We start from the raw sequence: 12,718 nt of genomic DNA, 5'->3' as shown, positions 1-12,718 counted from the left end.
CACACGCAAACATGTATTATATGTATGTATATTATCTGTATATACAACCTAATAATATATAATTAGTGTAAGTAGGATAATAAAAGTTAGTTGTGATGTTGTGTTTACCTCGTGCTAGGCACTGATCTAAGTGCTTCTATATATTAGCTCATTTAATTCTCAAAACAATTCTGTTAAGGATCATACTATTATGGTTCAAACTTTTAAAAAATGTTTACATAGTTATTGTGAGAAACAGCGAGAGAGAGAGAGAGAGAGAGAGCGAGAGGGGGCAGGGGAGGGGCAGAGGGAGGGGGAGCCAGAGAATCCCAAGCAGGTTCCGTGCTGACAGCGCAGAGCCCGATGCGGGGTTCAAACTCACGAACTGTGAGATCATGACGTGCCCCGAAATCAAGAGTCGGACGCTTAACCGACTGAGCCCCCCGGGCCCCCCTCAAACTTTTCAGAGTAGGGAAGGGAGTCAGAGTTATGTGGTCCGTTCCCGCCCGTGTTTGCAGGGGGGTCGGCGTGAGGCACAGTGCACAATGCTTCTGCCCGGCGCCTGCCACGGCAGGTTGGTGTCCTTACCCTTTCCCTCCTCCTTCCCCTGCCCACCAAAATGCTGTCACCTTTACTTGACGTCTTCTGTAGCTTAAATATGTGCATTTTTAGTTTTGCAACGTAGACACGTTTGTATTAAACGGCGAATGAATACCGTTCTCCAAATGTCTCCCTACATGTCCGTGTCCCTAAAGCTTCCCACTTAACCCTCCCAGGAAGGTGAGCGCCTCTCTCGGTCGAGACTCACCTGCTAAGGAGGTGATAAATCACAGGCACTGTCAACTTTTAACATGTGGTACTCTCTTTTTTCTGAAAACCCTTTTCAGTGGCTGTGAGGGCACAGAGATGACCTTCAGAGGTCAGTGCTTCCAGCATGCATTCCAGGGCTGAAATCCAGGTCCCCCATTGGGATGTGATGGCCGGGATGCATCAAGGGCAGAGGGATGGCCCTGATTTTCAGCTGACCCAGGCTCACTGGCCCGCGGGTACTTTCCAGCCCGGTCCTGGCGCTGCTTAAACGGGCAACGCGTCCACATGGGGCCAACGTGATGGTCTTGGTTTTAAATACAAAATCATGGTGCCCACAGAAGAGGCCACCTAGCCAGTGTAGGTCAATGGCTCTATTGATTCTGTGAGTTGTATCAACACTCTGGGTGTGATCTATTAATAAGGATTTAAAAAGGAAGGGGTACTCATAGAGAAAGAAGCAGAGGTGTAGGCTTGATGGTAGAACTTACATAAGACGTGTTGCACCCCAAAGCGTAGGGAGAGACAGAGCAGCAGTCTTGCCTTGGGCCATGGATGAGGGTGCAGCAATGGGTAGCTGGGGTGCCCTGGAAACTGGGGAAGAGTGGCCCACGGGCATCGTCATCTTCTGGCTGGTGGTATAAGAGGGAACAAAAAGGTCGTATCTTGTGTTTTGGAAAGAAGAACAGGAAAATTCCAGTGGGGTAGTGTTTGAGATTCCAACTTCAATGGAATCAATGGGCAGAAACCAAGGGACCGAGATGCAAAAGTATAAAACGACATTTGTATCCTTTCCTTGCTGAATCCAATATACCTTTGGTGGCTTTGTTTTGATGACCAGGAAAATAAGTGAACAGGAGACTTGAAAGAAGCCGAATGCTCCAAATTTTTCCATAAAAGGAAAACAGATGGGAGATCCAAGTGGTCTGGGGGTCTCAGTGAAAATTTAGAAACGCGTCAGGCGACCACTAATTTGGGGATAAGAAAGTGTTCAAGATTTTTTTCTGCGTGCTTCAGAATGTAATTTCCCCTTTGGCACCTTTGAGAAAAATCCATTCAACATTAATAGGCTTTTCAAAGCTTTTACTCTTCCTCTTTGGGATCCGGGATGTCTCTTGAACTCAAGGTGGCGTAGTAGAGTGGTTTCGAGCACAGGTTTTGTAACCATACCTCCAGAGTTCACGTTCTAGCTCCACCACTCATAGCTGTGTGATCTTGGGCAGGCATGGAACTTCTCTGTGCCTTGGTTCTATCGTTTATGGAATCTGATCGTTGTAGTGTCTACGTAATAGGGTTGTCGAGAGGAGGAGACAAGGGGGCTACTGTAAAGCCTGGGACGAGGTGCTGGGACACAGCGCGTGCTAGTCAGTGGGGCTGTTGAGTTACCATGTGGCACCTTGTTGGTGTTAACTGCAGTGTGGATTCTAACTCTGTGTGGGAAGTGATTATTTTGGATTTTCGACTCATACCGAGTGATGTTGTTTATAAATTATTACCATAGAATGAAGTCAAGAATGCATCTCCAACATTTCTTTTTTTTAAAATTTAAATTCAAGTTAGTTAACATACGGTGTAGTCGTGGCTTCAGGAGTAGAAGCCAGTGATTCGTCTCCCACTTATGACACCCAGCGCTCATCCCAACAAGTGCCCTCCTTAATGCCCATCAACCATCTAGCCCATTCCCCCCCCACCTCCCCGGCAGCAGCCCTCAGTTTGTTCTCTATATTTAAGAGTCTCTTATGGTTTGCCTCCCGCTCTGTTTTTATCTTAGTTTTCCTTCCCTTTCCCTATGTTCATCTGTTGTGTTTTTCAAATTCCACATAGAAGTGAAATCATATGATATCTGTCTTTCTCTGGCTGACTTTATTTCACTTAGCGCAATACCCTCTAGTTCCATCTATGTTGTTGCCGATGGCAGGATTTCATTCTTTCTCATCGCTGAGTAGTATTTCACTGTGTGTCCATAACACAACTTCTTTATCCATTCGTCAGTCGATGGACGTTGGGCTCTTCCCATAATGTGGCTATTGTCGATAGTGCTGCTATAAGCGTTGGGATGCACGTGCCCCTTTGAATCAGCATTTTTGTATCCTTTGGATAAATTCCTAATAGTGCACCTTCAACATTTCTATTGGCCCCAGGGAGCAAGGAGGTGGGAACTGACCCAATAATGAGCCATGACGGCCCTTGAAATCTCTCCCCAAAGAGAAAGAGAATCTGGAGAGGATGTTGAGATAGAAAGCAGAAGTTTTTTGTTTTGTTTTGTTTTGCTTTACGAAGGTAATCATGCTAATCAAGACCTGGCATTTCATATGAAGAGCTTCACTTATGTAGCATGATGTTAATTCACTTGCATAAGAAAACCAAAGAAATCATGTTACAAGATGGATGCCCACCTTGTCGGCCAAGCTGAAGGCCCTCTGGAAGGGGAGGGGTTCGGTAGGCCACCAGGGCCTCTGAGTCCGTGGCACACTCTCTGAACCCTCGAGGCAGAGTGGACAAGCGTGCCGACCACTGTCAGGGTGCCTGGGCACTTCATGGCCGCATGCGGGCAGGAGGCAGAGAAGGTCCTTCTCTCGATACGTGTTTCAGTAAATGCTTCCACAGTAGGTCACCCGGCAGGTCCCTGGAGGAAGTTTGGAGAATCTGGAAAGCCTGGGTCAGGGGAGTGCAGGACTGACTGAGAGCCAAACCTTCCTGAAGGAACCGATTTCCCCAGAGACTCAGGCGGCCCTGGATGTCCCAGCCAGCGGAGCTGATCAGAGGAAGGGAAGAGAAAGAATGGCGTTTCCTGGAGAGAGAGCCGCAAGAGACACGGCTGCCCTCTCAGGTACGGAGCTGACTTGGGCAACTGGGATGTGGACACAGTGCCCAAGGGAAGTGGTGGCAAGGCTGGATAGATCACTGACCCCCACCGGGGGAGCCTCAGAATCAAAGCCCCTGTTCTGTCTCTGGCCTCCAATTGGTGAGGGCTGGGTACAAACAGGGTTCCTTCCTGATTCCTGGAACCCACGGGACCAGTGTGGGGTGGCCCATTGCTGCAAACACTGCCCTGCCCAGGCCTTCTGTGTGTGTAGACGCCCTTGCATTTGCTCTGCGTGTGGCACGAAAGGAGAAATAGGACAGCCAGTGGCCAACAGCATCCAGAATGGAGGGTTGGAGACACCTCGTCGTTCTTTCCTTTCTCTAGAAAGAACACACCTCCTCTTTGTGAAGGTCTGTAGAGTTTATCAGCGTTGAGCCCAGAAGGGACAAAGATGATCTCTGTAGGTGGGCCCCACCTCTTGTCCCAAGTCTCTCAAAAAATACTGAGAAGTGAAAAGGTCCGGAGTAACTTTTGGATGCGTTTTGTGTGCTCCCTCCCATGAATCTCCCTCAGGAGGCCTCAGTCAATGTTTGCTTTCTGGGCTTTCTTTGGCTGGGTGTTTCCCTTGCCACCACGGTCACAGGGATTGGCCTGGTAGAACCTAGGGAAAGGGGACATCCTAGGTCAAATCAGGAAACGAAAGTCAAATTGTCTATCTTCGATTCAGTTGATGCCCAAGCTTATGTGACCCTGAAACTTTTCTCACCGAAAAGCCGTGCACACCTGGGTTCCTCTGCACCCGGAGAGCGGAGAGTGCCTGAGGTCATACAAAATGAGCATCGTGGCCAGAGCTCAGCACAGCCAGGTGCTGTGTTTGGGTGCTAAGGGAGGAGTCTGCACCTGAAGGTGGGGCCCCGGCTGGGGACAGATGAGAGGAAAGACACCAAGAAAACAAGGGACGAGCCAATGGTCAGGAACTGAGTGGTGGTGACGGGACCATTCACTTTCGGGAAAACAAGGGCTTTCTATTGTCTTTAGTTATTATCAGTTTGTTCTGGTTCTGACTTCTAAGTGACATTTGACCTATAATTTGACTTAGAACTGGAAGACACCCCAGACTGTCTGACTGTAGAAACACTTCATTCTTGACAGGCAAGGAAATGGTGGCCCAGAGAATGCTTATAACTGGTTGAGGCTTACAAAGATTGGGCCAGAACTTTGATCCATTAGATTGAATGATATCAAGGTTTTTTTTTAATGTTTATTTATTTATTTTTGAGAGAGAGAGAGTGAGCATGAGCAGGGAAGGGACAGAGAGAGAGGGAGAGAGAGAGGGAAACAGAGAATCCCAAGCAGCCTCCACACTGTCTGCATGGAGCCCGGTGCAGGACTCTTAACCCTGAGATCATGACCTGAGCTGAAACCAAGAGTCGGACACGCAGCTGACCGAGCCACCCAGGTGCCCTGAATTATATCAGGGTTTATTTGGAAAATAGATATGAATTTCTTACTCTGCTCTAGGCGTATTTAGACTCATGTTAAGAAGTAAAGAGTCTAGTTGGAAACCTTCACCCATGCCACAGCAACCAAGAAAAATCAATTTTATGGTCATAATATTCCTATTTTATAATGTATCAACAATTTTCAAGTGTTTGAGCTCTATACTTGTGAAGATAGATATTATTTCCCTTTTAGAAAGAAGGACACAGATATGCTCAGTGTGGCTGAGTCACTTGGCAATGAGCTTCCCATCAGGAAAGAATTGGGGGCAGGATTAGACACCTGTGTGGGCTTGACTCACTGGGCCCACCCTCATCTCCCAGTAACAGACTTCAGTGGCTCTCTGCTTTCCAACTTGATATTTTTCCTGGATGATGGGGCATTTATCCATGGACTGGTACATGCAGAGGGAAGAAAAGACGATTTTTCTTGAGTCTTTCTCTGAGCTATCTCTCTGTGCTATTTTCTGATTTTTTTCCTCTGTTCACTCATATTCCTTTTTTTTTTTATCACTTATTCCTTTGTATGTTTCCCATTATTTGTATTAAATACAGCAAAACCTTGGTTGACGAGCACAATTCATTCCAGAAACGTGCTTGTAATCCAAAGCACTCGTGTATCAAAGTGAACTTCAAGAACCATTGGCTCAGTTGCGATCATGTGACATTTGGCCTCATGTACTACTCGTATCGTAAGACAGTGCTCGTTGATCAAGCTAAAAGTTATCAAAAATGTTTGCTCATCTTGTGGAACACTCGCAGAACAAGTTCCTCGCGATCTGAGGTTTTACTGTATTTCAAAAGTGCAAAACGTTGAAAGACTAACACCGAAGCTGGCAGACGATTTCCCACGGCCTGTTTTTTAAAACAAAGTTAAAAAAAGAACTTTATTGAGTTACAACTTATAGACCATAAAATCCACTCCCATACAATATACAGTTCAGGGGAATTTACTGTGTTCACAGTTGAGCAACCATGACCGCTGTCTAATTTTAGAGCAATCTTATCACCCTGCCAAAGAAACCCTATACTCATTAGCGGTCACTTCCCATTAGCCATGACTTGAGCACCCAGCCCTAAGCAACCACCAGGCTCCTTTCCCTTTCCATGAATTTGTCTATTCTGTACATTTCGAATAAATGAAATCATGCAATGCGTGGTCTTTTGTGACTGGCCTTTTTCAAAAATCATGATGTTATCAAGGCTCATCTGTGTTGTAACATGAGTACTGCTTTTTTTTTTTAACTGCTGAGTATTATTCCATTGTATAAATATGCCACATTTTGTATGTTCATCAGCTGATAGACATTTGGGTTCTTTTCATCTTTTGGCTCTTATGGATAACGCCACCGTGAACATTCACATACCAGTTTCCGCGTGACACATGTTTTTGTTTGTCTTGGGCATCTACCTCGCAGTGGAACTGCTGACTCACACGCTAACTTTATGTCTCGTATTTTGAGGAACGGCCAAGCTATTTTGCAAAGTGGCTGTTCCATTGAACAACTCCACCACCGGTGACTGGAAAACTCCAGTTTCTCCACATCCTTGCCCAAACTTGTTATTTTTCATTTTGTTTGTCAGTGCTTTTGTGGGCTGGTATTTTGTCTGCCTTTTTTAACTTTAGTCATTCTGGTGGGCGTGAAATAGTATCTTCCTGTTACACATTTCTTATCGATGCGTGATTTGCAAGTAATTTCCCTTATTCTGTGGGTTATACGTTCACTTTTATGATGTTTTTTGAAACACAAAAGTTTTTAATTTGTATGAATTCCAATTTATCTTTTTTTTTTTTTTGTCACCTGTGCTATTCTTTTGTCTCTTGTGCTTTGGTGTCATAGCTAAAAAACTATTGCCTAACCCCAGGGCACCGAGATTTATTCCTATGTTTTCTTCTGGCAGTTTTATAGTTTTAGCTATTATATGTAGGTCTATGGTCCATTTTGAGTGGGTTTTTTCATATGGTGTGAGGAAGGGATCCAACTTCACTTTTTGTATGTGGCTATCCAGTTGTCCCAGTACCACTTGTTGGAAATGGTATTCTCCCATTGAATTGTTTTGGCAGGCATGTTAAAAATCAATTGGCCTAAGGTCAGTTGTGTCACTTCCGTTTCAATAGATCGTCTTAACATTCTCATTCACTATTTTTATACAGTAAAACCTTGGATTGCAAGTAACTTGTTCTGCGAGTGTTTTGCAGATGAGCAAGCATTTCTAATACACTTTAACTTGATAAATGAGTGATGTCACAATATGAGCAGTACATGGGGCCAAATGTCACGTGATCACAACTGAGCCAATGGTTCTTGAAATTCGCTTTGATATGTGAGTGCTTTAGATTATAAGCTTGTTTCTGGAATGAATTATGGTCGCAAACCAAGGTTCAACTGTATTTTATTCCACTCAAGGCAACACTACTGGCACACTATTGAATTAACAGAGCAAAGATAGTCTAAAAGTTTGAATGAATTTGTTTTTAGAGTTGGAAGAGGAAAAACCTCTCTGAGTAGGATAGAAAACCCAGAAGCTATAAAAGAAAGGACACATACAGAGAAATAAAAATTCTGAATTTGTGTTGGACACAGAGGAGCTAAAACATGGTAAAGTAAACAAATCTGGGGCACCTATCTGCAACACACGTGATGCATGAAAGGTGAATTTCCTTAACGTTTAAGTCTTTAAAGCTCATATAAATCAATAAGACGAAGTAGGAAAAAAAGCCAATAAAGAATATGCACAAGTAAAAAAACAAAAGGGGGGAAATGGACAAGAATCCCATTAAAAGCTGCTCAGCACATCCGTTAGTTAAGGAAGTTCTCATACACATTGAAATGCCACATTGAATTGCTTCATTAGCGAGGCAAACATTAAAGTGTTGTTTCCTGCAAAGCGCTGCTCATACTGGGGCAATAGTGCGAGGAAAGGCACTCTCACGCTTCAGAGACTGTAGGTAGGCTTAAAATACCCACATCTTGTACCTTAGCAACTTCATTCTCAAGTTTCTAAAGATGGCTGGGTGATGGGGCTATTGGAAGCCAGATGCTTACTAGAGAATGTTGTTAGCTATTGACACGCATCTGCTCATTCTTCTGAAAATTGTGGTCAGACATTCATAACACGAGCTTTATCATTTTAACTACTCGTAAGCGTCTAGTTCGGTGGCCTTAAGTACCCTCACATTGTTGTGAAACCATTACTACGGCCCGTCCCCAGAACTTTCCACGATCCCAAACTGAAACTCTGAACCCATGAAACCCTCACTCCTTATTTCTTCCTCCTCCCAGCCCTTGGTAACCTCTATTCTACTTTCTGACTCTATGAATTGGATTATGTGAGATACCTCTTATAAGTGGAATCATACAATATTTGTCCTTTTGTATCTGGTTTATTTCATTTAGCATGATGTCCTTAAGATTCGCCCATGTTGTAGTGTGTATAAGAGTTTCCTTTATTATCAAGGTCAAATAATATTCCATTATATACATACACCGCATATTGCTTAGACATGCATCCCTTGATGGACACTTGGGTTGTTTCTACCTTTTGGCTCTTGTGAATAATCCTTCTGTGAACATGGATATATAGGAGTCTGCTTAGGTTGCTGCTTTCAATTCTTTTGGGTGTGGACCCAGAAGTAGAACTTACGGAAGTAAGTTTTGGGTGTGGACCCAGAAGTAGGTCATACGGAAATTCTATGTTGCATTTTTTGAGGCACCGCCATACTCTTCTCCACAGTGGTTGTGCCATCTTGCATTCCCACCGGCAACGTACAAGAGTCCTAATTTCTCCACATCCTTGCCAACACTTGTCTTGTGTTTTGTTTGTTTATCTTCTTCTTATTATTATTATAGGCATCCTTATTGCTCGTTCTTACAGCAAGCATTTACTGCGAGCTCCCAGGGGCCAAGTCTTGGGCGAAGCAGAGACTCTAGAGCTGTATAGTCCATGATATGCAGGGAGACGTGAGATTACAGTGGGGAGAAAGACACACAGATGCAGACTGGCCTTACCCCCATCAGCATGAAGTGGGCTAGCGGCACGCGCCCAGTCCGGTGGGAACGGTGCGGTAATATGCCTTGCCCGTTTGCTCTGTTATCTCTGGTAGTTACCAGCAAGCTAAAGGTAGTGAGTGCCGCACGTGGACAAGGAAAATTACGGAATAAAACTTAACGTTGAGAAATTTCTCCTCGTTTGCTTATTTTTCTCCCTGCGAATTGGGAAGACGAGCTTTCTTTGATTTTAGTATTGGAACCCTGGGGTTCTTTGGAGTGTATGCTGAGCACCGCAGGCTTAAATGAACCATGGATTTCCAGGGAGATGAGAGAAAATGGAGGGGAAAATACCCCTTTGTAATGGTTTCATGTGCAACCTTGGCCGTGATGAGGAACGGTGAAGGCGGTAATAATACCACCACCTGGCAATTGTGGAGGGCGTGTAACTCTTCAAAGCACCGCCACATAATCGGAGGAGGGGTGTCCATGCTGCAAAAAGCACTTTCTTTTTTTTCCTAATCTACAATCACTCATGTGCTTCATGCACCTGGTGGAAATTATATTTAACAGCACATGCAAATGCTTATTGCCCGAACGGGCTTATATTTTGCCTTGTTACTGTCTACGGTTTTCTTAATTTGGACTTTGTCAGCCACTTTTTGTACATTGCTGTCAATATCATCCTCTTGGGTAGTACATCCTTCTTGATGGATATCTTGGAGGTACTGCATAAAATGTATGTTTTGCAAATATCATCAAATGCTTCAAAGATCAGCTTTCAAACAAACAAACAAACAAACAAAGATTTTACAGTCAGAATAGGAGAAGTCTAAACTGGTATTTCTTTGTGATATCACGGGTTGATAGGCAACACATAAGTAATTGGTGCATTTAAAAATGTGATATTCGGGGTGCCTGGGTGGCTCAGTCGGTTAAGCATCTGACTTCGACTCAGGTCATGATCTCGTGGTTTTTGAGTTGGAGCCCCGCGAGTTTGAGCCTCGCGTGGGGCTCTGTGCTGACAGCTCAGAGCCTGGATCCTGCTTCGGATTCTGTGTCTCCTCCTCTCTCTGCCCCTCCGATGCTCATGCGTGCTCTCTCTCTGTCTCTCAATAATTAATAAATGTTAAAAAAAATTTTTTTTAAATGTGGTATTTTTCACGATAATAAGAATTCTTCCCAGTGGTCAAGGAGGGGCTCTTAGATTTGTGTTCTTAATCCTTTTTAAATGACATCCAGAGGCTCTCAATCTTCTTTATAGAGCTGTAAAAACTGCTCTGGGTTTTTTTTTTGGAGGAAAGGAAGTGGGATTTGATAGCTAATAAAAGAAGAGTTTTTTTTTTCTCACTTGGTCAGGATGGACAAGTAGAACTCGGTCATATGGCAATTCTACATCTTTAATTTTTCAAGGCACTGCCGTGCTGTTTTCCTCAGTGGTGGCACCATTTTACATTTCCAGTATGGCGGAAGCTTGGGCAAATCTGACTGACTTCCTCAGGCTGTGGGAGGAAGGCGGAACGGTGGTTCTTCGGGATCTAAAGTGTCCAGAGACGAGTTCATGGGGGATTACGTCAGAAGTCCCGAGAGGATCCATGATTGGTCCTTGATTCATTCAAGAAATATGAGTTTATTATCTCTGTCACGAGTTGAATGTGTGGTCCCAAAGGATATGGTGGAGTCCTAATCCCTGTACCCGTGAATATGATCTTATTTGGAATTGGGTCTTTACACATATAATCAAGTTAAGACGAGGCCATTCTGCGTTGGGGTGGGCCCTAATCCAATATGAATGCTGTCCTTAGTAGAAGAGATACAGAGAGCCCCCCCTCGTGTGGAGATGAAGGCAGAGATTGGAGTGGGGCATTTCGAAGCCCAGGATTGCGGGCGAACCCTCAGAAGCTAGGAGAGAGGCAGTAACGGTTTCTCCCTCAAAACCCCCAGGAGTGCCAACCCTGAAGACTTCCCACCTCTGGAACTGGGAGGAAATAGATGTCTGTTGTTTTCAGCCACCTGGCTTGTGGCGCATTGTCACGGGTAGGAAACACCCTGGAAAACGGCATACAACTTCAAAGGTAACACGGGTCTCCACGTACTGGGGAGTACCAGGTGGATGGGACAGTTCCATGCCACTGCCCTTGAAGAGGTCACACACCGATGGGGAAACAGGTGCGCTGGGAGCAGTGGGTCTTGGGGAAGACAGTGGGCTTTGGGGTCAGACAGTCGTGACTTCCAACCCTGAGCTGGTTTGTTAAATCTGTCCGGACCTTTTGGTTCCTCGTCTGTACGGTGCAGCGACCTGATACTTTCTTATCGGATTTTCGGTGGGCGCTTTCCATCGCTGATGGATTTGAATGCTCTTGTTCGGCACCCTGAGGTCCTCAGCTGGCATTTGTTGCTAGAGGCTTGGACAGGTTTTCTCTCCTTAGTCGGGTCATCCGTTTAGAGTCAGTCTCTGTTCTTTGGATTCCATCTTGGTCATTTCTGTCCTTGCACGGTGTTTATTTAAGGAACCGTTCTGTTGGGTGAAACCTCACAGCATTTAGGTTTTGGCTCAGTGCACTGGAACAATCTAAAGGGTATTATTTATAGCTAAAAACGTTTGTGCCCCCAAACCACATGATTTTCATCTCCTGACACCAAAGCAAGTCCTGGGTTGGGTGGGATCATTAAGCCTTCCTGGGGTGTGGAGGACAGCGGGTTGTTCAACAGCTGTCACTCGTCTGGGTAAATATCTTGGTCCTACCCTATCTGGTCAGTCCACACCGTGGACTTTATCCGGTGATGTACATGGCGCCCCCAATTATCATAATGTGGGCCGATGCTTTGTGAGGAACTCTTTGGCCATTGTTGGCAGGTATCAGGCAAGATATTTTCACAGCTCATGGCTTGCTTTCTCTGGACTCACTTGGGGTGTCTTGAAAGATACCTTCTGTAAAAAAAGAAGTCATTTGGGGTCTCACATGTTTTTCATATTCAGGTCTTGGCAAGACTTGAAAACACACAGGCGATTTTCTTCTGTTTGGTCTATACACCTGTGTAGGAATGAGCCAGGATGGATGAAGTTTGTCCTCTTTGAGAAATCATTTTATTCCCAGCCAATACCATGACCTTAAGGCGCATTCCAGCAATATCTCCAAAGGCAGTTAGGAGAATGGGCCACAAAAACATCAAGGCTTCCTAATCGAGAACTGAAGTTAGACCGGGGTAGACTGCGGAGCAGGAAATATTTGAAGAAACAAGAGCTGCGTTTTTCTTCTTTCGTTGCCAGAAAGCCAAAGCCAAAGCTGGAATTTTGTGGTTCCGGCGCTCTGAGTGCCTCCCAGTCATTTTACACAGATGGTTCTGGTTTAAGGGTGAGACACTTCATCCACCAGAGGGAAAGAGGCCCTGTTAACGTGCCTGAGTGGCCCAGTCTCCTGCCAAAGTACACTCTGCAGCCAGAGAAAATAAGAACTAAGAGAAGACGGTTCTAAAGCCACCAATTAGGATGCAAAATTGAATGAGAAAATTACTCGGCAACCCTCAAACTTGACCTTCCCTTCAGATTATGTCACCTTGGGAACACTGACTACGGCCTCTCGACTACACAGTCAGTCACCGGTTTACCAGAGACCCGCCACCTATAATGATGGTGG

Source organism: Panthera tigris, chromosome A3 (assembly GCF_018350195.1).
Source record: "Panthera tigris isolate Pti1 chromosome A3, P.tigris_Pti1_mat1.1, whole genome shotgun sequence".
In the NCBI taxonomy this organism is placed as follows: Eukaryota; Metazoa; Chordata; class Mammalia; order Carnivora; family Felidae; genus Panthera; species Panthera tigris.
This window is presented reverse-complemented; position numbering follows the sequence as displayed.